Here is a 27,899-nt window from a genome sequence, read left to right as displayed (position 1 = left end):
AAAAATAAATAAAAGTAAATAAACTCCTACCCCCAACATCTTCTTTAAAAAAACAAAACAAAACAAAACAAAAACCCATCCATTTTCAAAGGTGTGCTGGTTGCCATCTCTGAGAAGCAGACGCTCAGCCAGTGTTGGGAGGGCAACAGGTTTCTTGTGTAACAATGGAAGGACAGGGGTAAGGGGCAGGTTGGCGAGGGACAGCCATCATACTGTGATGGAGGGCCGGCGGCTGGGGGCCCCGGCTGCTACCCGCTCTCAGCTGAAGCCTCCCTGGGCACTGCCTCAGCTCAAGGGCACTGCCTCCTTTAGCTTAAGCCTTTTTTAGAGAGCTTGCACCCAGTGACCCATCACTCAGCAGAATAAATCCCAGTCCCCTTTGCTCAACTTGGGACAACTTTGAAGATTGATCCCATCTCCCGAGCTCCCCATGGGGATCTGCTGAGGTCTTTCTGTGACCGAATCTCAGTTCAACCTTTCCTTTCACCCAACCTTGCTTCCTTGAGTTCTCAACAGGTGTTGATCCTGAGATCACTTCCCAGGTTTCCTCCTGTACATTAATCCCCACTGCAGAGAATCTGATCTAGATGTGTGGTTAAGCATATAGACTCTAGACCAGTCTGCCTGGGTCCAAGTTCACCTCTACCTCTGATTAGCTGCATGACCTCGCGCAAGTTGTTTAACCTCTGATGCCTCCTTTTTCTCATCTGCTACATGGAGATGATAACACCTATTGTGTTAAGTTATGTGAAAATTAAATGAGATGTAAGGTAAGAAGTTAGAACACTGTCTGCTACAGAGTAAAGCACTATGGAACTGTCCATTATCATGGTGGTGGAGGTTATGTCTGTAGAGTTATTTTGTTAAGAATGGAGCTAATGTGTTCAGGCTGGGTTTGACTACAGGTTTTGCTATGTAGGAACTCTGTGATCTTGACCTTATCTGTCCTTACTTTGTCTTAACTGCCTCCACTGCACAATGAGGTAAAAATAGTGCTCACAGAAGAGCATTGTTATGGTGACAATTCATTGAGTAGCTTTCACAGAAAAAAAAAAATCCCTTAGCTCATTGCCTCATCTATACTGAATCCTCAGTGAGTACTGATAATGATTAGACAACTAACAAAAACTAACACACATGGAGCAGTTACTCTATGTCAAGCAGTCTGTATCTCATTGAATTCTATAACAACAGTATTTGACAAATAATTTGCCCCAAACTTTTTAAGTTGCATAGATGAGATTAAAACCCAGACAGTGTCAAACCAGTCACATTATCGGTGCTATACTATCCCACTTGTAGGAATTCTTCTCTGATAGATGTCTTCTCCCCCCATCCACTCTCCCAGCACAAACTGGAGTAAGTTTTTTGCATCTCCCTCGTGCTTCCATGACCCCTTTGTACTTCTCAAATTGCTAGCCTTCTCACTCTTAATTTTCACTGGGTTTTTAACCCAGTTATGTTTCTGAGGGCAGGGGCTCTGTCTTCTTTACTGTTGGACCCGCAGTTCTACATCCAGCCCCTGACACAGAGTAAATATTCTACAAAATTTGTCAACTTATGATGAATTCAGTGAAATTACATTTTATCACTCAAATGTAAACTTAATTCATGTTCTGTGTGCCCTTCGGGGTTCTCTTTCGAGCGCCCTGTTGAGCTGTCTTCCTTGTTGGAGAGTCACTCATGGCAGCGCCTCCCCATTATTCGTTAAGATTCCTAACACAGACATTAAGAGGCTGGAATCACTGTCTAGCCCCTCCCCCAACTGACACCTATCTCAGAAGCGTGTCCTTTGAACTCAGGAGACAGACTTTCTTCCAGAAAGGGTTTCCATAGCAACCACTGCCTCTTCAAAGGTGCCAGAATGTCTCCCTCCTACATCTGACTTCCTCCCTCCCCCTGTGCCGTTCCGGTGACACCAGGCAGTTGGAATGAGCCTCAGGTCACCTTACCAAATGTTTCACAGCTGGCAGGAGCAGGTGTACCTATTAAATAAATTACTCAAGCTGCAGAGAGGCTGGTGCATAATCTTCCCGCAACTCCAGAGACAAGGCTGTTTCATCAGCTCTGCTGTCCATCAGGAATCCCTGATCTTAATCAAAGACTCATTGTCTTGGGACGTTGTACACTGCTTCGTAAACATGAGCCAGTGGAGGGAATATATAGGCTGCTTAGCTCCGTACATTCTACACTCGAGTCAACGGTGTACACTTAACGCAAAGTACGGCAACAGGAGATACAGCATCACTTTCCCGTATTCAAAAGATTGCAGTTATAAGGTAAAGGTTCCTCTCATAACTTGTAGGAATTGGAGGGGTGATCTATTTATACCTATTTTTAATGTATTTGTCCTTCTATCCTGAAATTATACATCTAGGAACACAATATTCCCCACACTATTTATAATATCAAACACAGAAGACCCCCAAACCTAGTGGCCAAACTGTGTAACATAATACACTAGCAGCGTATCACTGCTCATGCATCTATGCATTTCATGGGCTGTTCGTCTGGAGTTGGTTGGTCTCACTCATGTGTCTGTAATTTGTGTGAGGTACGTATGCACCTTTGCTAATCCTGGCTGGACAGTGTCATATATTTGGACGTGGGCTGTAAACTGGGCTAGGAGGGCCTCAGCCAACTTCCTCGCCTTCCACACCCCCTCCGGCAGCCCTTGTTCTCAGGACAGTGGCCAGGGTCCAAAACTGAGAAAGCAGGTGTGTGCAAACACTTTCTTAATCTTCTGCTTCTTTCTATTATGCTTCAAGTCACATGGACAGTTTCAGAGTCACGTGAGGGGCAGTACCCAAGGGCATGAGCACAAAGAGGTAAGAGAGTTGAGGGCTATTAATGTAAAAATTCTACCACTGACGTAATTGCACCATAGCCAGGGAGCTTCGTTTGATGCCCCTTATCGGAAAGTTGTTTAATCTTGCTTTATGGTCCAGAATGCAGTGAGATTTTGTTTTGTTTTATTTTGTTTAATTCCATGCATCCTTGAGAATAATTTGTAATAAATGTTTGGGATGGGTTCTGTGTGTCTGTTAAATTAAGCTTCCTTAGTGTATGACTCAAATCTTACACATCTTCATTAACTTTTCATTTACTTGATATAGTAAATATTGAGAGATATACGTTGAACTTTCCCACTGTGATAGGGATTTCTTAATCTCAACTTTTATTCTATGTGGTATATATACATATTTTTGATAAGATAATTTTAATGTATTTTTCATCTTTATTGAGATATAATTGACATGAATGTTGCAAGATATTTAAAGTTTATATCGTGGTGATTTGATATTCATAAACATCGTGGAAGGATCCCCCCATCTAGTTAATTAATACGTCCATCTATATTTTGAGGCTACTTTATCAGGAACTTACTGGCTGGAATTGTATTTAACCAACCCAAATTCATAAAAAGAAAATTTTGTTTTAAAGTCAGTTTTGTATGACATTTAAAAACTAAGCCAGCCTTATTTTGGTGATTATTTGTGTGGTATATCTTTTTTCCTATTTTTACATTCACTGTTTCTGGGTTGTATCCTTTGCAGACAAAACACAACTATGGTTACTCAAATATTTCAAATAAAAATAAAAAGTTTGGTTTATTTGCATTATTTAGAGTATTTGGACTGATTTTTTGAGTTTTCAACCTATTTGTAACTTTTCTACTGTTTTGTTAAGCTTACCTGGTCCCTCGCTTTTACTAGCCTTCTTTTGAAACAAATAATTTTGGTTTTCTCTCTCATTTTATTTATTTATTTTATTTTGTTCTATTTTATTTTGTTTTTAAGTTAAACACTTCATTTATGTTCTTTCAAATGCTGCCATTGGATTTTTGCACTGTGTAATCTTGCTCTTCTAAACAAGAGGAGATTTTATAACTCTCATCATGATTTACACTTGAGACTTGTTCAAAATGTAATTATGACCTATTTTATAAACCGCAAATTCAGCAATTATAATAATATTATTGTTATTCAGACAATGTCTATTATACTTACTCATGTTTGCAAACTTTTTGTTATTATTTATCCTTCTTGCTTCTTAGATTTTCCTTCTGTCATTTTTATTTTTCCAAAATAAATGTTTCTCGCTTTTTTTTTTTTTTTTTTTTTTGCTATTGAGAAGTTACTATTAGTCTAATTATCATTCTTTAATGAATGATCTGTCTTTTCTCTCTGGCTACTTGTAAGGTTGACAGTTTTTTTATTGTGTTCTTCTATTTATGACAATGTGTCCAAGATTGGATTTCTTTTTATTTATCCTGCTTGGCATGCCTTGTGTTTCTTGTATTTGAGGATTCATGTTTTTCAACAGTTCTAAAAAAATTATTAGCAGCTAAAACTTTAAATTTGCCATCTTTTCTGTGTTCTCTCTTTTCTGCTTCTATGTTGCTGATCAGATAGAATCTTATAAGACATACTCATATTCTCTCCTCAATGTCTTTTAATGCTTTGTTATAGTTTCCATGTGCTCATATCATTATGAAACCTTCTTGAGAATTTCTTCAGGTCCTTGTTCTGTGCACTGCTGGCTTCTGCTGTGTAGTCTGCTTCTCCTCCTCCCTCTGCTTGGGATGCTGTATTGGCTCACTCAGCCTGCATTCTAGTCACCTACTGGCTGGAAATCATACAGTAGCAAAAGGCTTTATTTTAAATATTTAATTGAAAGTAGAGTCCTACATGGTTTTGTATGATATTTGAAAAGAGGAAGTGAAGTGGGGCTCTGATTGTTGCTGCTGGCTCAGCAGGATGGGGAAACATGAGGATAACTTGTGATGTTCTGTTGTCCTTTCTCCAGCTTCCTGGGTGCTGATAAACAATGGGACTAGTGGTGACAATGGTGATGATAGTGGAAGTTGCCTCTTGGTCATCTTCGTATAGGAGTTTGCTTACCTGTCCTTTGGCTTCCTAAAGATGGGCGGCACCTGTCGGGGTGGCAGTGGAGGTGATGTTTTGCTCCTAGTATGGTTCTAATGGCAGTATTGGTGGATCAGTTCTGGGTGACTTTGGAGAGTCAGGTTAGGAAACTGATTATTTGGGAAGAAACTGATCCCCTCAATTAAATCCTTTCTGCACACACCTAGAACGTTTTGGTTTCTCTTTCATGTACATAATACTGACTGTGTTTTCAACATGAATCATTCTATTCCTATTTCCAAAAGCTTTCCTTGTTTAATTCCTTCCTGGTTGTTTTGGATATTGTATTAGTTTTCTAGGGCCACTGTAACAAAGTACCACAAACTGAGTGGCTTAAAAGTTAGAAACTTATTGTTTCACAGTCCTGAAGGTTGGGAATCCAAGATCAAGGTGTTGGCAGATTATTCCCTCCAGAGACTGTGAGGGAGCATTTGTTCCAAGCTTCTTTTCCCAGCTTCTAGTAGTTTGTGGGCAATCTTCTGTGTTTTTGGCTTGGAGAAACACCACCCTGATCTCTGTCTTCATGTTCACCTGGCATTCTCCCTGTGTGTGTATCTGTCTCCAAATTTTCTGCTTTTTAATAAGACACTAGTCACATTGGATTAGAGACCCACACCATTCCAGTATAACCTCATCTTAACTAATTGCATCTGCAAAAACCCTATTTCCAAAAAGGGTCACGTTCCGAGGTACTGTGGGTTATATAGAACTTCAACATATGAATTTGGGGGGTGGCACAATTCAACTCACAGCAGTAACTTGTTTCTGGATAGTTTTTTTTAATATCATCTTTTATTTCTTTGAACATCTGATAACAATTATTTTATATTCTGTATCTGTCATTTCCAATACCTGAAATTATTGCTAGGGGAGGGGAAGTCTTAAAATTGCTTTTATTTTGTGATACTTTCTTGCATATTTGGTGATTTTGTTTCTAAAATCATGTTTTGTTAAACATACTATATGGCTATCCTGTATTGGGGATAATTTCCTCCAGAGAGGATTTGTGTTTGCTTTTGCCAGGAACTACTTCCTGAGAACTTCTTAGCACCTCGTTCATCTCAGTGGTCCTTGTGTGACGTCATGTTTGGAGTCAACTCTCCTCTCTCGTTGCAGGCTCCAGACAGAACTCCTCTCAAGTTCCTTTTGGTTCCAGATTCCCAGAAACTTAGTTTTTCCCAAGTGATATTGGGTTAGAATATTTGATGAATTACTGTATGCTTTCTCCCCTGGCTGTTTCCCCTTTTTTTTTCAAAGATGCAAAAATGACTCAATATAGTATTTTCTTTTCTTCCCTTCCCATTATCCATGTTTGCTGTTGAATGTTCCACATCCTTGTTTTGGAAGTTAAATTCCAACTTATTTTGAGGGAATGGAGCTTCAGATGGGGTGTCTCATTTTTTTTTTTTTTTTTTTTCAGGAAACCACTCACACCTACAGTCTCACTCTTCTAGTATGGAAGATTTGAGCTGTGCTCCCAGAGTCCCCCTAAACTCAGCTGAGCGCAACACCCTTCAGTAATGTGGTTTCATGTTTACTTACTCATTACTTGATTTAGCAAATACTGGCGGGATCACATGTAAACCCAAATCCTCTTTCAAAGTGAAGCAATTATATTTATTTAGAAATCATTCTTGACTTTTATAGTTTATAATCTGACATTTATATTTCATGATACATGATGCTTCCTGTCTAATTTTCTTTCCTTTTTATTTCACCGAGCTGGAGAGGGTGTGGCTAGGAGCATGATAATCTGATGCTTATAACATGCTTATGCAAAGGTTGATAGCTGTTGAAATCACCCCACAGAGAAGTTTATGTTGTAAGGGGGGGGGTGTACCTGGGAAAGAGAAATGAAGAAAACAATAGAAACCAGAGGGTCATGAGAAAAGATTTGCTGATCTTTATGTGAATAGAATTCTGAATATAAGTAGAAAATTTACCGATTTCACAAAATGTATTTGGATGAATTTTGGGAAACAGGCATGTATAAATAAAAACTATACACATCTTGTTACTTAAATTACTAGATGCAGACTATCTTCTATAATACCAGCGTGTGTAGAGCTAATGGATATAGTATATAATATTTACATCACCTTAGAAATGCAACATTCCCAGGTAAAAATTGATGATTTGATACTGATTCCTAATGTAATTATATAAATTAAGTAATAGACGCCCATAGCGTCAAGGCCATGGTCACTGGTTTTGAAGAGTCAGGAGTCCTATATTGTGGTTAGCTGGGTTATAGATGGCATCAAAGTGTCACATTCTCATAGGTGGCTTCAATTAAAATAGAAATTCTTATTAAGGTAATAGTGTACCTCATTTGTTACAAATCCTAATTTCAACTCAGATGCTATATATGATTTAGAGAAAGAGTAAATAGCATAAATACCTAAACTCTCCTCTCACTAAAAATTCTAAGCAAACTCCAGTTTGCTCCAGATTAATTCTACCCATCAAGCCATATCAAACAGGGGCTTTAGAAATTAAAGCTCCTTTACTAGACTGCTTATTACGTGTTATGAAAAGTCTCTATCTAGAAAATAAAGCTATGTGTCCCAGGATCATCTGTATAGCAGGTAGTTTCTTCTCCTTGCAGTAAACTTGTTTCTACTCATGGAAATACAGTAGAATGATTAACAAATTGGTTTCTGAGATCTTGGGTACAAAAACACCTCTGTTTTATTTTATGACCTTCCAAGCCTCTTCCCTAAATCTAGGTATCTCCACCTAGATTTCTGTTAGCCCATTATATTTATTCTATTCATATAATTTTTGTTTGTTAGAACAAAGTACAGCTGGTTTGAGGGAAAATTTTTGAGAAAGTAGCTTGCCTATAAATTCATTTGCTTCACAATAATTAATTTGAACAAACTCCAAAAATATGTTTTAATAATTTCTCAGATCCCAATTAGGGCCAAACAAATGGCTTCCATTTAAGGCAGAACCAATCTGATTAGGTTTCTTGTTTGGTGTGCTACAAGCATGCAAAGTATCCACCCCGAGGGCACCAAGCGAAATCCAGATCTTCAGATTTACTTAACCACAAATGCATGTTTATAAATCGCAACTGACTTTTCTAATTAATTTTGCATCATGCTAATGATTTTTCTTTGTAACAACGGATTATATCGGGAAGGATCCCAGCCAGATCTAGAGCCATTTGCAGTTACTGTTAGTTTAGAGAGAAATGAAAGGAAACAATAAAGAAAACAACTTTCAGGGATGTAGCTCCTGAAAGTTAATTACCGATTTCACCAAATGTCTAGTGAAGCAATGCAATCAGTAGTATCAGTTAGTAAGACCCACTCTATTACCCATTTTACAGCTAGGTTTACTTGCAAATGAAATGTTTTCTGCTGAAGAAAATGATTATAGCAAAGTCTGCGTCAAGGCTAGACGTCAAAGTGTATAAAACGGCTCCCAATTTTGAGAAAGAAAAGTTATGAGGACAGATCATCAGGAAGTATAAGGTGTCATGGACAGGACAGTGGACTAAGAAGGAGGAGACCTGGATCTTAGCGTACTTTTGCTTCTCAGTAAGAGTAATTTTGAGTTGGCACACTGGAGGTATTGATATAAGTCCAAGAAAAAGAAAATGAGATGGGTCTGGCATGAGGGAATAGAACACGTCAGATGGAAGAAGTGATGTTTAGCCTTAGCAAAGCTAGGACAGAGTAAAGAGAGTTGAGTCAAAATACACCAGGAACTAGCACAACATTGTAAGCCAACTATATTTCATTTAAAAAAAAGAAAAGAAAAAATAATGGTATTAGACTGGTCTTGCTGGGAATAAGGGAGTAGAGATGTTAATGGAGGGGGTCAAGGCAATTCAGAGTGTCCTCTCAGAACCTACTAGGAGGTAAATAAGTGGTACCCAAAGTGTTTCTGACTGAAAATCTTCATATATCCACAGCTAAGACAACGCAAGCATCCAGAGCTTACGGAGAGGAAGCCAAGTTCTTGGACCATGATTCCTCCCAGTTGATATAGGACGTTACATCAATAACACTTCTGTTGTTTCATTATTCTACAAAAAAGATATGGGATAGATCTCCAAATAGAAACACAGCTTGGCTGGTCAGTGAAAAGTAAAGATATTAGGCTCAAGTTATGTTTTTAAAAGCGCCTCTATCCAAATGCTAGCACCTGGGAAGAGACTTGGAAACCAGAAAGTTTTGGACCGTTTCTGCAGAGGGTGTTGCTGAGCAGAATGTGACTGAGGACTTAGGTTAAGTCAGGCTGGAAAATGGACAGAAGTGGGATATATTCCCCAAACTGTCTGTTTATCTAGAGTCAGTCTGATCAAGAAGGCTCTAAATTGAGGCTAAAGGGGAAGTGGGGAATAGAATTAATAATAATAATATTATTAAAGACCAACAAACATGAAGCTGGATTTGGTGAATGTGTATGTTCCTATTACTTGGGTGATGCTCTAGTAACCTACTTCAGTTTGTTTAAGAAATAAAGGGCATTGATTCCAAGACCAAGGGGATGGCTCACAGGACCCAAGGGCAGGAATTTCGCTGAGTCCTGGACATGAACTGGGATAAAGTCTCTCCTGGAGTCTTTTCTCTTGGATGAACAGATCCTCTGCCACTGTTTTCTAGTCAGCCTGGTAGAAAGTCATTCATCAACTGCTGATATCCACTCAACAGAGCAGCTGGACTGGCTGAAGTCTTTCAGTCCTGATTGGTTGGATGAGGACCCCATTCCTGGGTCACCAATTGTGGGGAGTGGAAAGGAGGCAGGGCCACAGTGAGTTTTTTCCACTGCTTCCATTCACTGCAACAGTGTAGACGGGGGACTGAAGGAGAGAGAGCATCTATGGAGGAGGTCATGGTGTGGGTGTTCTCTCCACAGTCAATAACACTGGAAGAGGTGCTTAGTAACCAGAAAATTAGGTAGCAAGACACAGGGCGTAACAGACAGTATTGGAAGAAAAAAGCAATTGGATACCTACACTTAAGCCCTGACAGCAAGAGTGAGCAATGGGCTCTGAGCAGCTAGAGCCCCCCAGAATTTAACGCATTTCCAGCTGGGACATTTGGATGAAGATTTGTGGAATGAACACATGAGTTATTGGAAAGTGGAGATAACTTAAAACTGCTTTTAAAAGGAAAATCTTTTCAAAAGAAGGGTAACTAGTTAATTTCTGGAGGAGTGTTTCGGTAGGGCTTAAAATGGAGGGCCATTGGTAAACACTCTTTACCTCGACTTGACGGGAAGCAGGCCAAGTGCTCTGCTTAAGTAGCTGAGATGCCTAAAAATTGAATTAGCACCCAACCCCACTGCAGGTGAATAAGCTGGATCTTTAACTGTCAGATTAGCAGACCCATCCTGTAACATGTTTCCTTTCCTTCTCCGAACGAGTCCTCACCATTAAATTCCTTCTTTAGTTAAATGTATTTTCCCTGCATGCAATTCCGCTTGGTCAGATCAATGCATTTCACATCACATCAATCATTTGCAATTACCATCTGGTGATTCCTAAAATTGCTGTGGGTGAATTTGCTCGCTTATTTATTTATTCAAACTGCTTCATGTGACTTTACCTTCGTCAGTATCCATAGATACCGCATCCTTAGAAGGACTATACATTATTAGGGACCATTCTGATTGCAAAACATACTACTTGATATCCAGGGGGCAGGACCAGGGGCGAGGAGACACAGATAAGGTAACTAATGTGAAATTTCTCGAGATCTCCTTCTTTCCACTCACAGCTAGTTCTTGATTCATGGTTGAGGGGCACTTCTCTCTTGCAAGTTGTTTTAAATTCTAGTTTGAATTTTCAAGCATTTAATAAATGTCCCTTTCGAGCATCTAGTAGATATGAACCACCAACTACTATCATGGGAAATTCACCTTGGGGGTCTGGGAAGGGTCGTAAATATTACTATTTTCCCTTGGTAGATAAGCAAGTGGAGACTCGGGGAGGTTAAGTAACCTATTAAAGATTATCAAGCTAATATAAAGCAATGCTTTTATCCTAAATTATGCAAAATAATCCTCCTTAATTTTATCTATATGTTCTGGACTAGTGCTTTAACTGTGTATGCCACCTTCTACCAGGTGATACCCAGAACCAGTCTTATCTTAGAAACTTCTGTCTGTGGGATTGTTCCTTCACCTCCTTGCTCTGACTACACCTGGCTGCCTCTGAGTTGAATTCTCTGTCACAGCATCTCAAGTAGATGCTGTTTCCTTCTTTTATACTCCATGTACATCCAGGCTGAAAGGGAGAATCTGCCCTCCTTCCTCTCCATGGATGTTTTTAATGACTTTCTCCCTCCCTAGAAGAAAACAATACAATCAATCAAAGAAACAAGAGGAAAAAAATAAAAGGACCCTTTAGAACAAATAATATTGATGCCCATCTCACGAATTAAGTTATTACATTGGTGGATGTGAGTTAAGTGCTTACCAGGGTTTACCACAGTATTAGCTGTTATTAGTATTAGAATTGGTATTATCAGTTATATATCTTGAAAGTAATGCAACCTATAAATCTGGTCATACCACAAAAACCCACAATCCTTTCTGGAAAATAAACAAAACAACTGCTTAAATGTGCATTATACATTTGCAATAATTCTTATTCAGGGAAGCTGGTTTTATATTCATGACAAGCATTTTCAATTTAAATATGTTTGCTTACATGAAATGCAGATTGTAATTAAATGGCAGACTGTTTAATTATGGCTTCATTTGTATAAATTGTAATGTTGCTGCTGCATAAATGAAATAAAAATCTCTTTAATTTCCTTCTCAGTATTTAATTTAAATCAATGATAAACAGTGGCCGTCTCTTTGAAACAATGCTAATCAATATTCAGAAGACTAAATTTGTTTTTGGATGTATGGTATGTGTGGTATGTTGGTTTCATAATTGAACTGGAAATAAGATTGATAGAGTTAAAGAACCTCAAAAAAGGGAAAAATACTGTACAATGCAGCTCACTGCATTTCTGCCGATAGGAAGAGGTACAATATGGGCTTTGTATCGCCAAATTGTTCATGTAATTGTTATCCAATATGTAACTCAGGGTTTAGCTTTAAAAATATTTTATTCATATACTACATAATTATTCAAGTTGTTGAAGCATCACTTTTTTTCTTTGAAGCTAATCTGACCCATTTTTACATCCTATTAAAGAATTAATAAGGTGAAGAGGAAAGTGGGAACAGTAATTTTGCTAAGACTCTGTAGGTCAGACAACATACCTTGTACCAGGGATATAAATGAATAATACAAGATGGCAGCCCTCAGGGGATTTATAATTTGATGTAAAGGTCCAGAAAAATGGACAGATCTAATACGTACAAAACAGTAAATGCCTTTGTGGAGAATAATGCAATATTTGTGGCAGGAGGAGAAACACAGGGCGCAATTAACTTTACCAAAATTAGCATCACTGCTGCCGTCAGCACTGTGACCTTCATTACTAATAATTATTGAGTATTGAGTCTCCTCTATACATCAGACAATGTTCTAGGTGATTTATATTAGCATATATTAGCATGAAAACTAAGGCCCAGAGATATTCAATAATTTATTCAAAAAGACAGAGGTAGTAAACAGCAGGTACCGTAATTAAACCTAGGTAGTCTGGCCTCAAAGTGCATACGATTAACTCTTCCATGATAGGATAAACTTCACAAAATATGTGCGTGGGAATGTTCACAGAGCCAGGAGAGGTTAGGCCAGTGGGTTTAGAAAGGGAATAGCTTATAGAAAGCTATCACTGAGGTTCATGCTGCTTAAGGCAGCTGGACAGGCTAACACATAAACCGAAGGTAGTAATTATCAGCATAGCTGAGAAATTGTCAGCGCTGTGACCAGAGCAATGAGGGAAATGAGGAGAGTCCACAGGAAAGCTGTAAGATTTGAACTCACCCCAAATCACCAAGGCATTGGAAGAATCTGCCCATTTTGAGAGTAACCCTCACTGCTAGGTCAAGAATAGAGGAATCAGAGCCCCACCTGGGGAGGGGAGACGGCATAATCCCAGTCACTGAGGGGCTTTCCCTCCCTAAGTACATCATCCATCCAAGAATTCAAACTTAAAACCAGCCAGCTCTCTCCTGCCCTGCTCTGCCACCCTGTTTGAAACAATCTCCCCTTCCTGCTCATTCTGTTACCTTTCCATTTCTTGAACTGAGTCTCCACTCTTGATCCCAACAACTCTTTCATCGCCCCCCATTATTTCTTGCCTGGATTACAACTGCTTTTCCTGCCTCTTGACCTACCCCATCTTAATATCTCCTGCGCTCTATTTCAAAATTGATCGTTCAGAATTTTACAAAGCATCCCTACACTCCTGAGTTTAAAGTCTTTAATGACTCTCTGTAGCCTACAGGTTAAGGCCAGATTTCTTACGGCACGATTCCTAGACCCCCATGTCAGCTAGTGGCTGTCTACAGATCTGGACAGGTCTCCCCACAGCCGCCACAGAGACCCTCGGACCCACAAAATTGTTTATTTAATCTATGCGGAGGCAGCCTTCATAGTTTTATATTTCGCTGCACTCATTTCCTCTTGTATCCCCACAAAGTGCTAATAATTATATATCCCTTACAAGATTTTCTGAGGATTAAAAGTGATAATGTGCTCGACACACAGAAGGCACTCAACAATTCCTGTTTTCTTTCTCATCATGTATCTGACGCAACCATCCATCTTGCCTATAGCTGATGTCCATTATGTTTGTAGATCTGCTGTTGAAAAAAATCAAGGGCTCCGTATCCTTCTAAAGGCAATCACCATAAATTAGCTTTATAATTCTCAAAATAGCTAAATGTCAACAGCGAGTTTATTCTATTTTTTTCTCCTCTAATTACCCCTTAACTTCCTCCTGTTTTGAGAGCACGTTCCTCTGTGTTTCTCCCCCTGGAATACTGGACAGTCTGCTGCATTTCCCAAAGCTGCCTCCTTGTTCTCCTTCTCATGGCTCTCCCCTCACCCCATCCTCCCTTTTTTTCCCAACTAAGGAATAAGTCATTAATGATCTTATAGGCCATCAAGTACCACCTCCCACCCAGAGCAGGGGTGACCCCTGAAAGCATGATATTGCATCTTTCTGAACACACCCTTGTTTAATTTGACCAGTACCTGTGCAGAGCCCCAGATGGCCAGGCACTGAGCTGAGGGCTCTGTGTAAAGGGATGGGTAGTGAGAGTTTTGAAACCTGAATGATCTGGCCCTGGCCTGAGCCTTCTCAGGAGGCTTGGACTTCTTAAGCATCTCTCTTACGGGAAAATGTTATCATCTCTCCTGGAGTCAAGTCTGCTGTCAGTGTCAGGAAGAAGAGAACAGACCTGGACAGAGCTTGCTTGGGCCCTAACACAAGCTTTCAGAAGGTATACTGGGGAATTTCTGCATGAGTTTGGCTGGTATGATATTAGGTTTATTTCTGTGGATTTTGCACCTGGTAAATCTAATAAGATGATTCGAAAAATAAAAGTCTGTTTGGGTGAACAAGAACGGCAGCTGTTTTGGAGTAATTTCTGTGCTGTTATTCATGGTCAGGAAACAAATGTTGGCATGATTCAAGGAGGCTAAGCTCTCTCTTTGCAGGAAGCACAGATTCTCTGCAGCTCTATACAGTGAGGTGTTTAGCAACAAGACAAACAAAGAAGTACAGAGTTCCCCAGGGCTCCTCGGAGAGGTTGGGGGAACTCAATTCAGAGGTGCGCTGTGAACATGTCCCCTGGGCTCTTAGCCCTAAGCTGCATTCTCCAGTAATGCTTTAACAGTAATGAAGGTGATATTTTGATCCCTACCTGTGGGATGTATGTCATCTTTCAGTTGGTTCCGAGTAACAGTAGTATTACTCCTTAGACCCATAGAAGTCATATATCTATATATCTACCTATCACACCCATAAAATTACCAATATCCACAATGATCTTATTTTTATTTGTTTTATTTATTTACTCACCTATTTATTGGCTTATTTATTACATTCTGCTCCTTAAGAAGTAGGGTGGTCTCTGAGAACAAATAGTGCTGAGGAGTTAGAAGGTCTGAGATAAAATATCCACTGCCCGGAATACAGCAGATATGCAATAAATGCTCTTCGGGGAAATAAATGAACATTTGGGGGCCCATGTTTCACTTTTTAAGGTTGACTTTCCCATTCAATTGTCATCAGTGTGATTCCTACTTAGTAGCAGTTACTACGGAACAGTTGTCACTTCTGGCATCTTCTCTCTGCTCATGGCCAGTATCATGTACATGTCCCCACACTCCTTTCTGTTTAGGATTGCAAACGTTGATTTCTTGACAGGCTTCCAGTTCTAGGCATTGCTCTCTCACCGTTCACTTTCCACAGTTGTATTCTCTGAAAACAAGTAAACGTGAGGAGTCTGTCTTGGGAACCTAACACCATGTGACTCTTACTCTTGTCATGATTGCTGGCCCCTGGAGAAGAACTCAGGCTAATTTGTGACCTACTCATCCCTGTACTCTCAGTCTCTACCGTGGGGACTGGAAGACAGCAGGCTCTGGGGAGGGTTTTTCTGTATTGAACATGAGCTGAATGTGGATGAATCCAGTCCCAGACCCTGACTTTCATGAGATGACAGTTGGCTAGGGAGGATAAGTCATGGCCATAAAACTCTGTGATGCTCGGTGATAACAGTGTATAGCTAAGCCCCCCAATGATAAGACAGTGGCCACAGACAGTCACTACGATGAGAAAGTGCGGGAAGGAGACATGGAATTGGAGACAGGTGAATTTGGATGCAGTGGATGGATTCGGATTTATGGAGCTGATTGGGTGGACGTGTGTTCCAAGCAGCAGAAGCATGAGCAAAGGAGTCATGCCTGGAAAGACAGGGGCACTAGGAAGTGAACTGTCACTGTCATTTGTCGAGTTCCTTCAACATGCCAGGAATTTTAAGTTCACTGTCTCATTTTAGCACCCACAGTAAAATGCCACACATGAAATACTATTATCTTAAGTGATAAAAACAAAATGGTAAAACTGAGGTTCAAAAGAGATTCATTGACTTGGCCAAGGTCACACAGCACATGCCCTGAACTAGGATCTGTCTGACTCCAGAATCCAAACAATAAGTGCTCCACCTGGAGGAACCAGACGTCTCAGTTAAGAGGTAGCCTCATTTGGGGACATTCTTTCTGGGTTTTTAATACCTACTGATTTAATCCATGATTCTAAGTGTCAGGGTCAGCACTTGACTTAACTGTGACTTGGAGATAGAAGATTATTCTCTGCATGATTTCAGCTTCTTTTTCTTCCCAACAATCTCAGAGCCCTCCAGGGCCTGGGAGCAACACCTACACACAGAAACCCACCTTATTCTCTGAATGTCTTCCCTTGTTCTCGTCAAACTCAACCACTGTCTTCTGGAGTGAAGACAATGCTCTGTGAAGCCTTTATCTTCTCAAACTAATGTGCTCACTTTCTTTTCTGAAACCACTTAGTAGTCTTCAGTCTCATGGTGAACTTTCTTGTTTTGTTCCCACAGAAGCCCCGGTAGCAATTTACGCAAATCTGGACCATCTACAAAGGCAATCAGCCTCTAGCCTCCTCAAATGCAAAGCCATCTCTGCAGACCAAGCCCTGCAAATCTGGACCATCTACAAAGGCAATCAGCCTCTAGCCTCCTCAAATGCAAAGCCATCTCTGCAGACCAAGCCCTGAATCCCATCACTTCCTTCCTTATGCTCCTGTATGCTTCCTCTCCCAGTAGATTGGACCATCGTCCTCAAAACCCAGAGTCTCTGTTTGTGAACTGTTAACATGGGTCACCGCCCAAATGTACCGTCTGCACCTTATGGAAGGAAGTCACATCCTTATTCTCCACACATAGCCATCGTGTGTGTTCAGAAAGTTTTGCTCTTTTCAATGAAGATGAATCATTTATTTTAAATTTGTACATTGTCCACATTCAAAACAAGTATTAGAGACAGCTTAAACTCAAAAAGACATACAAAATCCCTTACAACAGGAATATAAAATCTAAGACAATATCAAGAGACTGAGAATAAATAAGTCAAATCCTCCGGCAGGTAGTTTTATATAGCTTCCATCTTTCAAAGCTTTAAATTTAATTTTGAGTTTTCTGAAAGCCAGGGCAGAGACGAGAAAGCGGCGCCTCATGTAACTCTCACTGTTTGGAGTTATTGTCTTCTCATCTTATCTCTTCTCTCCTATCAGCATTAGATCACAGTGTTGTGATAGAAAATGACCATTGCATGCCCTTTTTTCCCCTGTGGCCCCTACAGGGCTGGGCTATGTCTGTTGTTGCTTGTGCAGCAGAGACCTCTGTAAACATAGTCTTACCAGTTCCAGAGTCAATCCGGACTACTTTTGCATTGCATATGACTAAGGTCAACCAAAACTAGCCACCAAAATTCCTCCTGTTCACTGAACATCGACTAGTAACCTCAAAACCAACTATAATTCTACACAAATAATTTCTATAGCTATACCAAGCAGGGTTTTTGATTGTATGTAACAAAAATCAACTTGGCTGACTTAAACAGAAAATACATTTCTGGAGGTATATCAAAGAGAAGTAATGACAAGGCTGGAGAAGCAGGCTTATACAATGGACCAGAACTTTGTGTTGAGGAAACCAAGAAAATAGCAGGGAATAGGTTCAAACTGAGACAGGGTGGTTAGAATACTGCTGTTATTGGACTTTGCCACTCTGCCATGAATTATCTCTTACTCTCCATTTCATTTGTCTCATTCTTTCCAAATTAAGAGTAGAGGGTGGGGAGAGTTTACTGACAGAAGCTTAGCCATACCTGAGCCTTTGCTTCAAGCAGACAGGGAGAGGAAGATCTGGTCTTCCATGATGGGATCCCTGCAACCCACTAGAACTCAAGCTCTTATATAGAAAGGAGTTTTCATGCTGGACAGAAAATACCCAGCAGGAGACGCCAAAATTGTCTTGGTTCTTCCTGGTACGCTCACATCCCCTTTGTTTCCAGCCCAAACTCGGAGGGTGCTACGTGGCTCTCAGAGATACTGAAACGGGTTAGTACCTACTCTCCCTTACTTCAGCCATTTGAAGGATAGACAGTGTCAGGGAAATTAGGTTTATTTGTGTGCCTCCAAGGGATAGAACTAAAATTAAGGTGTGAATGTTACCGTGAAACACTTCACCATGAAAGAGAAGACAGGCAAATAGAGCTGCCCAAAGATGAAATGGAAGCCTTGGTAGGGTTTGGGTTACCTGGCCCTGAACCAAGGTGAGGCTGCATGAAGACTCAGAGCTTCACTTGCCAATGTGGGAGCTCAAATTTAAATTTATTTGAATTTCAACATCACATTCCTCATTGGCACTAGCCACATTTCAATGATTCAGTAGCCACTTATGGTTACATGTGCTATATTTGAAAGCACAGATATAAAAAAAAATTCCATTGTCATAAGAAATTCTATCGGACAGGACTGTTATGGAGGGCTTCATGCATCAAGCTAGACTACCTGGAATTAAAGCCTTCCAGTACTAACAATATATGTGAAATCATATACCTTAGGGTAGATATTGTTCATGATATTCATATTCAGGCCAGGGCAGCAAAACAAGGCAAGACTCCATGCAGGAGATGACAACTGGACTGTGCCCCAAAACTGGGGACAGAGAACTAAAAGGACAGATAGTAAATATTTTAGATTTTGCTGTCCATATGATCTCTGTTGTAACTGCTCAGCTCTCCTATTGTAACGCAAATGTGGTCATAGACAACACAAAAATGACTGTGATGCTGGGATCCAATACGACTTTATGGAGAGCGAAAGTTGAATCCCATAGAATTGTCCTGTACCTCAAAATCTATTCTTTTGATACTTTTTCCAACCACCTGTAAATGTAGTAAGCATAGTTTGCCAACCCCTTCTCTAAAGGGTCTCTCAGATTTGGAATAGCTAAGAAGAGAAGATCATCTGACTGACCATCTGACCTGTCCTCTCCAATTTCTGCAACTGCTGAAACACCCAGACTACAAGCAGTAGGTTATTGCAGTAATGTTACTACTGATGTGATGACTGCCCTTTGCCCTGCTCCACTGTTTCACCCCTGACTGTCCTGAAAATCAATATAGCTTAGTAATTACCAACACAGACCCATTTATGAATACAGACTTCACTACTTGATAATGATGTCATTTCAAGCAATTTCAGGGATCACTTTACACGTCTGCTTTGTGGCTGCTGTTGCTATTATTTTAAATTCTAAAGTACGGCAAAATCACATACCTCCTGGAGTTATTTTTGAGGTTTAAATGACATAATTTTGGTAAAGCCCTTTGGAAAATATATGTCAACTACATATTCTAAATGGAAGCCATTGTTGCCCACATTATGAGAAGTAGATGGAAAACTGTTGAATTAGCATCAAAGTCTGCATATGTAATGATGTAAGATTGACAGAGGTTGAACAGAAAAAATAAGTTCCATCAAAGCCAGCACTACTTAGAATTTTACTCCTAATGCAAACATTTCTTCCCCAAAGGAATAATTTTGAGGTTTATGCCAACTGGTAAATGTCACATTGCACCAGGAAACTTGACTGGTAAGGGAAGATACAAATACTCGTAATGCATTTGATTGGAGCAGCATTTCCTCCAATTTGCAGGAAACGATGATTAGTTTCCTGCAGATGAGGCTTGAATTGGACCCACTTCGAACCGAGGAGCAGATCATGGAAATGTATCTTGTGTCTCTCAGGTGGATTTGGTCACACTTGGGTAAAGAGCAGAGGTTAGTCTGTGGCCGAGTTGTGACCATGAACACTGTCACAAGTAGAGGGTCTGGAGGGATGTTTACTGTTCTTAATTTACGAGCAAAGCCCTTCAAAACATCCAAATTATAGAAGGCATGCCATTAGCTGTTCTTTCTTTCTTGATCACTTTATGGACAATACAGACGAAAAGTGTCAGTTTCCATTTTCAAGAAACTATTTTCTTTTAAACATACAAGTAAAGACTAAGCCACACCATGGAATCAGGGTGGCGTCAGAAGAAATTAACGAGAAACATACAAGTCTGAAGAAAAACATCCCTTTCAATAAACATCCAGCCGAAATGTTAGGCACTGTGATTATATACATGATCCCAAGAACAAAGAAGCCAGCTCCTACTCTCGAAAAGTCCCAAGTCGAGTATGAAAGAATGATTTGAATAGAATGGGTTTTTAGAGTGCAGAAAGCATGACGCTAAGTAAAAGCCTCAGTAGTGCTGAAGAATTCTCTGGCTCTCACCACTATGTGCAGATGGTTGCCCGGTTAAAGATGCCCAGGCCACGGGCAAAATGACATCAGTCCCAGCTACTGATGTCAAGTCACGGGGTTCGGTAACAATCCTAGTTACATCTACCAGGAGGTAGGGGCACATCAGTCTCTCTTCACAAAGGCTCAGTGTATTTACCCAGCATTTTTCTCACTGTGGAGAAAAGGAAGGAAAAAGAAGAAGGCCAAGGAAAAGCCCCACTTAGCAGAAAGCAGAAAAGAATTACCAGAAAGACAGAAAGAAAGAAATGAAAGTTAGAGAAGGATTCTCACTACAGTCAGAGCTGGGAAGGTCCTTAACGATCCTCTAGTCCACGATAGGCAAAATTTTCTCTAAAGGGCCAGATAGTAAATATTTTTGTTTGATGTTGAGGATCATTTGGTCTCTAAGGCAACCGCACAACTCAGCCTTTGCCATAGACACTGCGCAAATAGATGGGTGTTACTGTACTCCAATTAAATTTCCTTATGGAAGCAGGCAGCCTATCTGCAGGCTGTAGCTAACTGACCCCTAAATTCTAACCGACTTTTAACAACCACACAGCTGAGCGTCTTGGTAACTCTTTAGCCAGGTTCTTGGCAACTTCACGTATATTATCCCATTTAATTCCCACAAACGTTCCTGTGACAAAGTCCCTGGTTCCTCATTTTACCAGTGAAGAAATTGGGATTCAGAGACATTAAACTTGAACAAGCTCCTTTGGAAGAGTGACTTGGTCTTAGGGATGCCGTTATCCGTTTTCAGCCACCATGTTATTTCTCAGTTTTCTGAAATATGTGAAAGGAGCTCAATTCTAACAGTGTAGGAAACGGGAGTCTCAGAGGAGTTAAGCAACTTACTCAGGGGCAGTCAGTAAACCCATGCCAGAGCAGGGGCTGGAACACAAGTGTCCTGAATCCCATCACAATTTGTTGTCCAAAACATAGACGGAGCACCGTGCTGAAGCCTTAGGCGTATCTCAGTGCGTTCACCTGAGGCACCTTTGCCAGACAGCCTGGCTTCTTGAATTTGGCTGGTCCTGGTGTTTCAAATGTGAAGTTTTAATCCAACTTTGTTTTAAACTAAAAAAAACATACTTTCCCTAAGCTGCTGAAATGAAAAGATTACCTTGAATATTGTGAGAAACTGGCCAAGTGCCAGAGAGAACAATATAATTCTAATTTAGTGTATTTTCAAGCTGTCTAGTAAAGAGCATTGGTGGTGGGAAGATGCTATCTTTTTCTTTTCTGTTCAAGCACGAATGGAATATTTGCGACCTGAGATGACAGCTTTAGCAATTTGAGATGCGCTCATCTCCAAATAAACCTAATTTTCGGTATCATCCAACAGTCACAATCCATTCGTTCTGACCATTAAAACAAATGCTAAAGAACGATGAGCTTCACCGTTCAGGGACATGTGAAATCACTGATATGATCAGAAGGGGGCACTACTGCCCAGGAACTGGGTCTCCTTTCTTCACTTTGTGAAGATTCAGCGGCTCGGGAAGGGAATCAGACACAGTAAATAAGGACATACCAGAGGACTCCCAGATCAAATTGCAAAATAGACAGACATGGTTTTCAGAGCAGCCTTGTCTTCCAGCCCATTCCATCCCATCCCATCCCACCCCATCTCTTCAATTAAGTTCAACATTCTTCTAGAGTAGAATTTATTCCCAACTTTGCCACATATATATAATATATGCCACCTTAAGACATTTATTTAATCTCATTGAACTTGAATGTCTTCATCTGTGAAATGGGAAAAATTGATTTCTGAAGTCCTGAATTTAAAGCAGGTACTATATGTATAAGATGGTTAACTCATCTTCAACATTATTAGATATTACTTCTCTCCCTCCTCTCACTCTCAAAGAAATAGACGACGGATGAGACATCTTCACATATTTAAATAATGGGAAAAAAAGAGAGAGACACACAGATGAACATTCAGACAAGATAAAGCTGTGGGAGCAGAAGGGGAGGGTTGTTATTTTTTTCCCCGTTGGACAATTAGGGAAAGTTTCACATAGAAAATAACATCTCAGCTGAGAAAATCAAGGCATGAGTAGGACCTGAATGATTAAGGAAAGTGTAGCGGACATCTGAGGAGGCAGAAGTTTGCATGGCTGTAACTGCAGGATCTCAAGAGATTCACTCTTAAGACATCAAAATCAATCCAATATATATTAGTTGCATACCTGTGCACTGGTCTGGGCGCTAGTGATGAGCGAGACAGACAAGCCTCCTCCTTCGTGGAGTTTAAATCTTGTCAGGGCAATAGACAATAAGCAGGTGCATCAATAATGAAGACTGTTTCAGTTGCCATAAATGCCATGCAGACAAGGGGTAACACAGGTGTGAGTGAAAGGCAGTGGGTTGCTTATTTAGATCAGGTCCTTGGAAGCAGGTTGCTTATTTCTACTGGGGGGATAGCGGGGTCCTTTGGAGCTGAGACTTAAATGGAAGGTTGGAAGCATATGGGGAGCCAACAGTGGAGAGCTCTAGGTAGAAGGCAAAGGATTTAAGGCACAGGTAGGCTGTGAGGAATGGAAGAGCAGAAGGATGCTTAGCGTGCTTGGGAGGGCAGAGAATAGACCTGAGGTGGGGTCGTGGGTAACAGCTCGGTCTCGTGGGACCATTTATGGCCACCGCAAGGAGTTGGGTTTTATTGTTAGTGCAATGGAGACCTGTGGCTGCTTTCAAAAAGGTGAGAGTTATTATTTATGTTTTACAGGACCAACAACTATGGACAATAGAGGGGCAAAAGCAGCATCAGGGCAACGTCTTACCAAGGCCAGTGCATTTCTCCAGCTGGAGGTGATGGCGCCTTGGACTAGGCTGTAGCCAGTCATCATGCGAGGACATGACACTTTAAGGTCTATTTTTAAACAGAGCCCACATACCTTGCTGATGTAGTGAATGGTGGTTGGGCTGGGGGTAGAAGATGGGAACTGAGGATGGTGCCAAAGGTGTGGGAGGCCCAGGATATGATGCTACGGGGTACATCTGATAATTAAGTCATTTGTTTACTAACACTGCATGACCTACTGACCACATTCCCCAGGGTCATTATAATACACAAAACACTCCCATATTCATTCTCTTACATAAGTCTGTCGACCACTTGTGAGCAGAGACTATTTGTACCCATTTTATGGATAACAAAACTGAGTACCAAAGAACACAAATAGCCTTGCCCAGGTTCATTGTTAGTAAGTGGAAGGGCCTGGGACCCAAGGCACGTCTTCTGATGCTGGGTCTATTGTTCATCTTATTACAACACAGTGCTGATTAATTAACTAGAAACTCAGAGGAACTGGAACTCATTCCCTAAAATATATCAGTTCCAAAAATAGGGTAGTATAACGCAAAGAACCGGGCTTTAAAGATAGTGAAAACTGGGAATTCTCTGGCAGTCCAGTGGTTAGGACTCAGCGCTTTCACTGTCGGGGCCCAGGTTCAATCCCTCGCTGGGGAACTAAGATCTCCCAAGCCCTGTGGCGCAGCCTAAATAAATAACTGAATAAATAAACGGATAACTAAATGGATGGATAAAGATAGTGAAAACTGTGTTCAAAGTCCAGATCTATCAAATCACCCGTCCTTAGTAATCGATGACAACTTAATGTTTCCAGATTTTCCTTTTCTCTCAAATGAAAAATATTGTAGAATAAAAATGGAGAAAGCAATTAAATGGTCCCCATGAAGATAAAGTTTATTTCCCTTGTTGCAATACGACTATTATTTAATTGATTTAGCAAATATTTGTAAACAAGTATGAAATGCAGAGAGCAGGGTCCAACTCAACAAACCCTGTATTTGTCAAAGCGAGCTGAATATGAGTGATGTGAAGATTGTGTTCCAACTTGCAGTGCTTTTGTGAATGGGATGTTTACAAGGACTAAAATACTTTCTACTGTGCTTTTTTTCAGTGAACTTCACTCAGATCAAAATATCAGGGAAAATTACCTAAGGGGTTGTGTCTCTATTAAAAAATTAGTTCCTATTTGCCCAAAGGCTGGCCCTGCCTTAGATCCCATTAACCAAATCATTGCAACAGTTAACTTAGTAGGCCACTAGTTTATTATAAAAGGATGCAGCTCAGGAACACACAGATGCAAGAGAGGTGCACTAGATAAAGTGAGGGGAAAGAGCCCAGAGCTTCCATGCCCCCTACAAGCATGCCATTCTCCCCAAATCTCCACGTGTTCATCAACCTTGAAGCTGTCGGACCCCCTCCTTTGGGGTTTTTATGGAGGCTTCCTTACACAGCCATGATTGACTAAATCATTGGCTACTAGGGGTTGATTAAACCTCCAGCCCCTCCGCCCTTCAGAGGTCAGGCGGTGGGACTGAAAACTCCAGCCCTTTAACCATGTGGTTGGTTCTTCTAGCAACCAGCCCCCATCCTTAGGTGGGTTCAAAAGTTACCTTATTAATATAACAAAAGATAGCTTTTTCACTCTCATCACTTAGGAAATTCTGAGGGTTTTAGCAGCACTGTGCCTGAAATAGGTACAAAGACTAAATATATAATTCTTATTATAAATCAAAATAGCATAGTTACTTTTCCCTAATATGCTCTCTTTGGTCCAGTTCTGGTCATTTGCTGAGCACCCAGTATGTATTTAGGCAGATCCTAGACAATTCCTACACATTATCTTGTTCACTCTTGGAAGCTACTCTGTAGGTAACATTATTACTGTTTCAGTAAATTAAAACAATTCCACAACAAATAAATACAAGAGGTTCAAAAATGTGAGGGAAATTCCCATGGCCACAAATCCCAAAGAGTCACAGCTGAAGATTTGTGAGCCCGTCCTCAGTGTTGGGAGGACCTGCTTTCTAATAATAGTGTTGGGATTTTTAATAGATAAAAATCAAAGGAACCGTTATAGGTCAAATATCTGTCTTCTCTAAAGATCAAAGAGCGGAGAGCTCGTGGGATATAGCAGTACCAACTTGGGGTAATTTAAAGGATGGAATCAGCTAACTCGTGTAAAGCTCTCAGCAGAGAGAAACCAAGCAGGACCCTATGGGGCCCTCCTAGGTACAAATCCTTTCAGTCCCGTTTCTTGTTTCTTGTTTGTAGGAAATAGGCTTCATTCAGCCTCCTTGACCTTCCCTGAGTTCCAAAGGGCAGTTTTAAACAGTTGCTAATCAGGGAAGGGAGAAAATGAAGAAGCAAAGGACGATCAGTCAAAAAACAATAGTGCAGGGGCTTCCCTGGTGGCGCAGTGGTTGGGAGTTCGCCTGCCGATGCAGGGGACACGGGTTCGTGCCCTGGTCCGGGAAGATCCCACATGCCGCGGAGCGGCTGGGCCCGTGAGCCACGGCCGCTGAGCCTGCGCGTCCGGAGCCTGTGCTCCGCAACGGGAGAGGCCACAACAGTGAGAGGCCCGCGTACCGCAAAAAAAAACAACAACAAACAAACAAAAACCAATAGTGCAGCAAGGAGGCAGGGTCCTGGTTCCTCCTCAGGGAATAGGCATAACAGTATATCTCTGAGTTCTTCTGCAGGAACTAAGGCCCCAACCCAGGTGGAGGAAGGTAACTTCAGGCTGAGCACAAGAATCCTGGAGCACCGCCCTGGAACCTCACCACCAACCAATTAGAAGAAAATCTGCACAGAGTGGATGATAACGAAGACTCTGACCCCCTTCCCAAATGATTAACTGCAATTAACCCTTTAACAACGTTCATGGTCGAGCAGAATCTTCAGAGTTGGTTCTTGGACATGAGTCTGCCTGCCTCCAGGTAAAGCAACCTTTCCTTTCCAACCAATACTTTTCTCTCTCAACTGTTGGCTTCCAAGCAGTGAGCAGCTTAAGCTGAGTTTGGTAAGAAGAGTGCCAGGGACAAAGTAATAGTCAGTTCCCTGAACCTGGCTCTTTAAGGGTCAATTCAAATTCTCCCTGTTTCTCCACAAGACAGTTCTCCAGTGTGAATGGTTTTTGTTTTTTCTCTCCTCTGACTTGCCCTAAGTCTGATGGCTTGTGCTATGCTTTTGTTGGTCATCTTACATTATTTTGAACTTAACTCTTCATGCAGAAAGGAATAAAGCAGCCCAGGTAAGAAGAATCACCAGGCTGACCCACAGTGTCGTGAACTCTATTTTAAAAAAGATTTTTTAAGCAGTAGCTTTGAAGTTTATTTGTTACACTGTGAAAGCTTGCCAATAAAGCAGGATGCCACATGTTCACAAGGAGAACAGCGTAGCTCTTGCAGCCTTGAGGGGTGTTCTAGAAAGCCTTCAGAGATAAGTTACATGCTGAAGGATTTTTAAACCAGAAGTTCGATGACCAGAGTTTCTCTTTTCAGGAAGATCACTCTCCTGCCCATTTGAATAACAGGCTTCGAGAGAAGTTCCTTATCAGGGAGACCAGCTACCCCAAAATTATTTAAAGTAACTCAGTGTGTAACAGGAAAGAGGCAAATCTGACTACATGCTGGATCTGTTTCTTTTACTTTAACCTTTGCTTCCTGTTGCCTTTGTTCACTAAAAGGATACTGTCTATACACAATGGCCTGCCTCGGGGAACCCTGCCCCTCTGCCTGAATGTTAAACCAAAGTGCCTTTGTTCAGAGAAACATCCGGACCCTGACCACCTGTGGATGGCTGCAAGAAAGGAGAAATTAACACATCCCCTCCCCGAGGCTGGCCATTCCAGGGGCTATTTGCAAAACTTACGGTCTTTCTACTTTACTTCCTCATCTCCTCCCCGTCTCTGTGCTATAAAAGAAACTGGCACCCAAACCCCAATAAGATGGTTGGTTTTGAGACTTCAGTCTGCCATCTTCTCGGTCTTTAAAGTCGTCTTCCCTTCCTCAACACCTCATCTCGGATTTATTGGCCTCTCGTCCGGCGAGCAGAGCGAGCTTGGACTCGGTAACAAGTGCAGTGAGGAGAAGGCAGGTATGGATTTGAGAGATGCGCGGGATGCAGGGTTATCTCTTCTGAGAAATTCTTCCTGGTTTTCCCACTTCAAGTTCAAACAGTTTCCTCTCTCCCCTAATATTTCTAAAGAACTTTATTCCCTTACAGCAGCCTTTTGTGCGCGATTGGGGAGGCTGTGCAGGCACCCTCCGCCACCACGTGAAGAGAGCAGGGAGAACAGAGAAGGCACCTCCTTACAGACCCTTGTCATCCCACACTCAGCCGTATTTCTTGTAGCTTCATAATTGTCTTACAAAGTACGTCAAAATGAATTTAAAGTGAGCTACGCTGTCTTCAGTTATTTTTCCATCTTTTGTCTCCTGTGGGAGAAAAAGGATCTCCAACACAATCCCAGAGTTTGGGTGTTACCCCCATGGTCTTTGACTTTGGTGCTGAAACATCTCACAGTTCTGCGGAATAAGGGCTCCACCCGTTTCTCCCTATTATTATTATTTTTTTCTTCTCATCTTCAAATTTAAGTTTCAGTGTCTGTGGTGTTTGATGTCATGCAATTCTGCATTTGAAGGCAGCCAACTCTAATATATTTGGTCAGAGAGACACAGGTACTTCTTTCAATTCTGAGACTCAGCACTCCAGAAAATTAGACATTAACTCAATACACAAAAATAACTCTGCAAGGAAAATAGTTCTATGACCCCACCTCTGGACAGAGCTGGGCCTCCAGCCCATGTGAACTGCTTTTCTTTCTCTTTTTTTTTTTTAAAAAAAAAAAAATTGAATTATTGCAAAGCCAGCCACAGTTCTTACCT

General features: G+C 40.9%; 1 long non-coding RNA gene across 1 annotated transcript; it reads left to right on the top strand.

Moving 5' to 3' along the window:
* The first annotated feature begins 696 nt into the window (after nt 1-696).
* LOC141276874 (uncharacterized) lies at nt 697-6,373 on the top strand. Its single transcript, XR_012327125.1, has 3 exons — nt 697-770; nt 2,769-2,828; nt 6,349-6,373. It is a non-coding gene; the product is annotated as an uncharacterized lncRNA (long non-coding RNA).
* Nucleotides 6,374-27,899: the final 21,526 nt, after the last annotated feature.

Source organism: Tursiops truncatus, chromosome 17 (genome assembly GCF_011762595.2).
Source record: "Tursiops truncatus isolate mTurTru1 chromosome 17, mTurTru1.mat.Y, whole genome shotgun sequence".
Taxonomy (NCBI): Eukaryota; Metazoa; Chordata; class Mammalia; order Artiodactyla; family Delphinidae; genus Tursiops; species Tursiops truncatus.
This window is presented reverse-complemented; position numbering and strand designations above follow the sequence as displayed.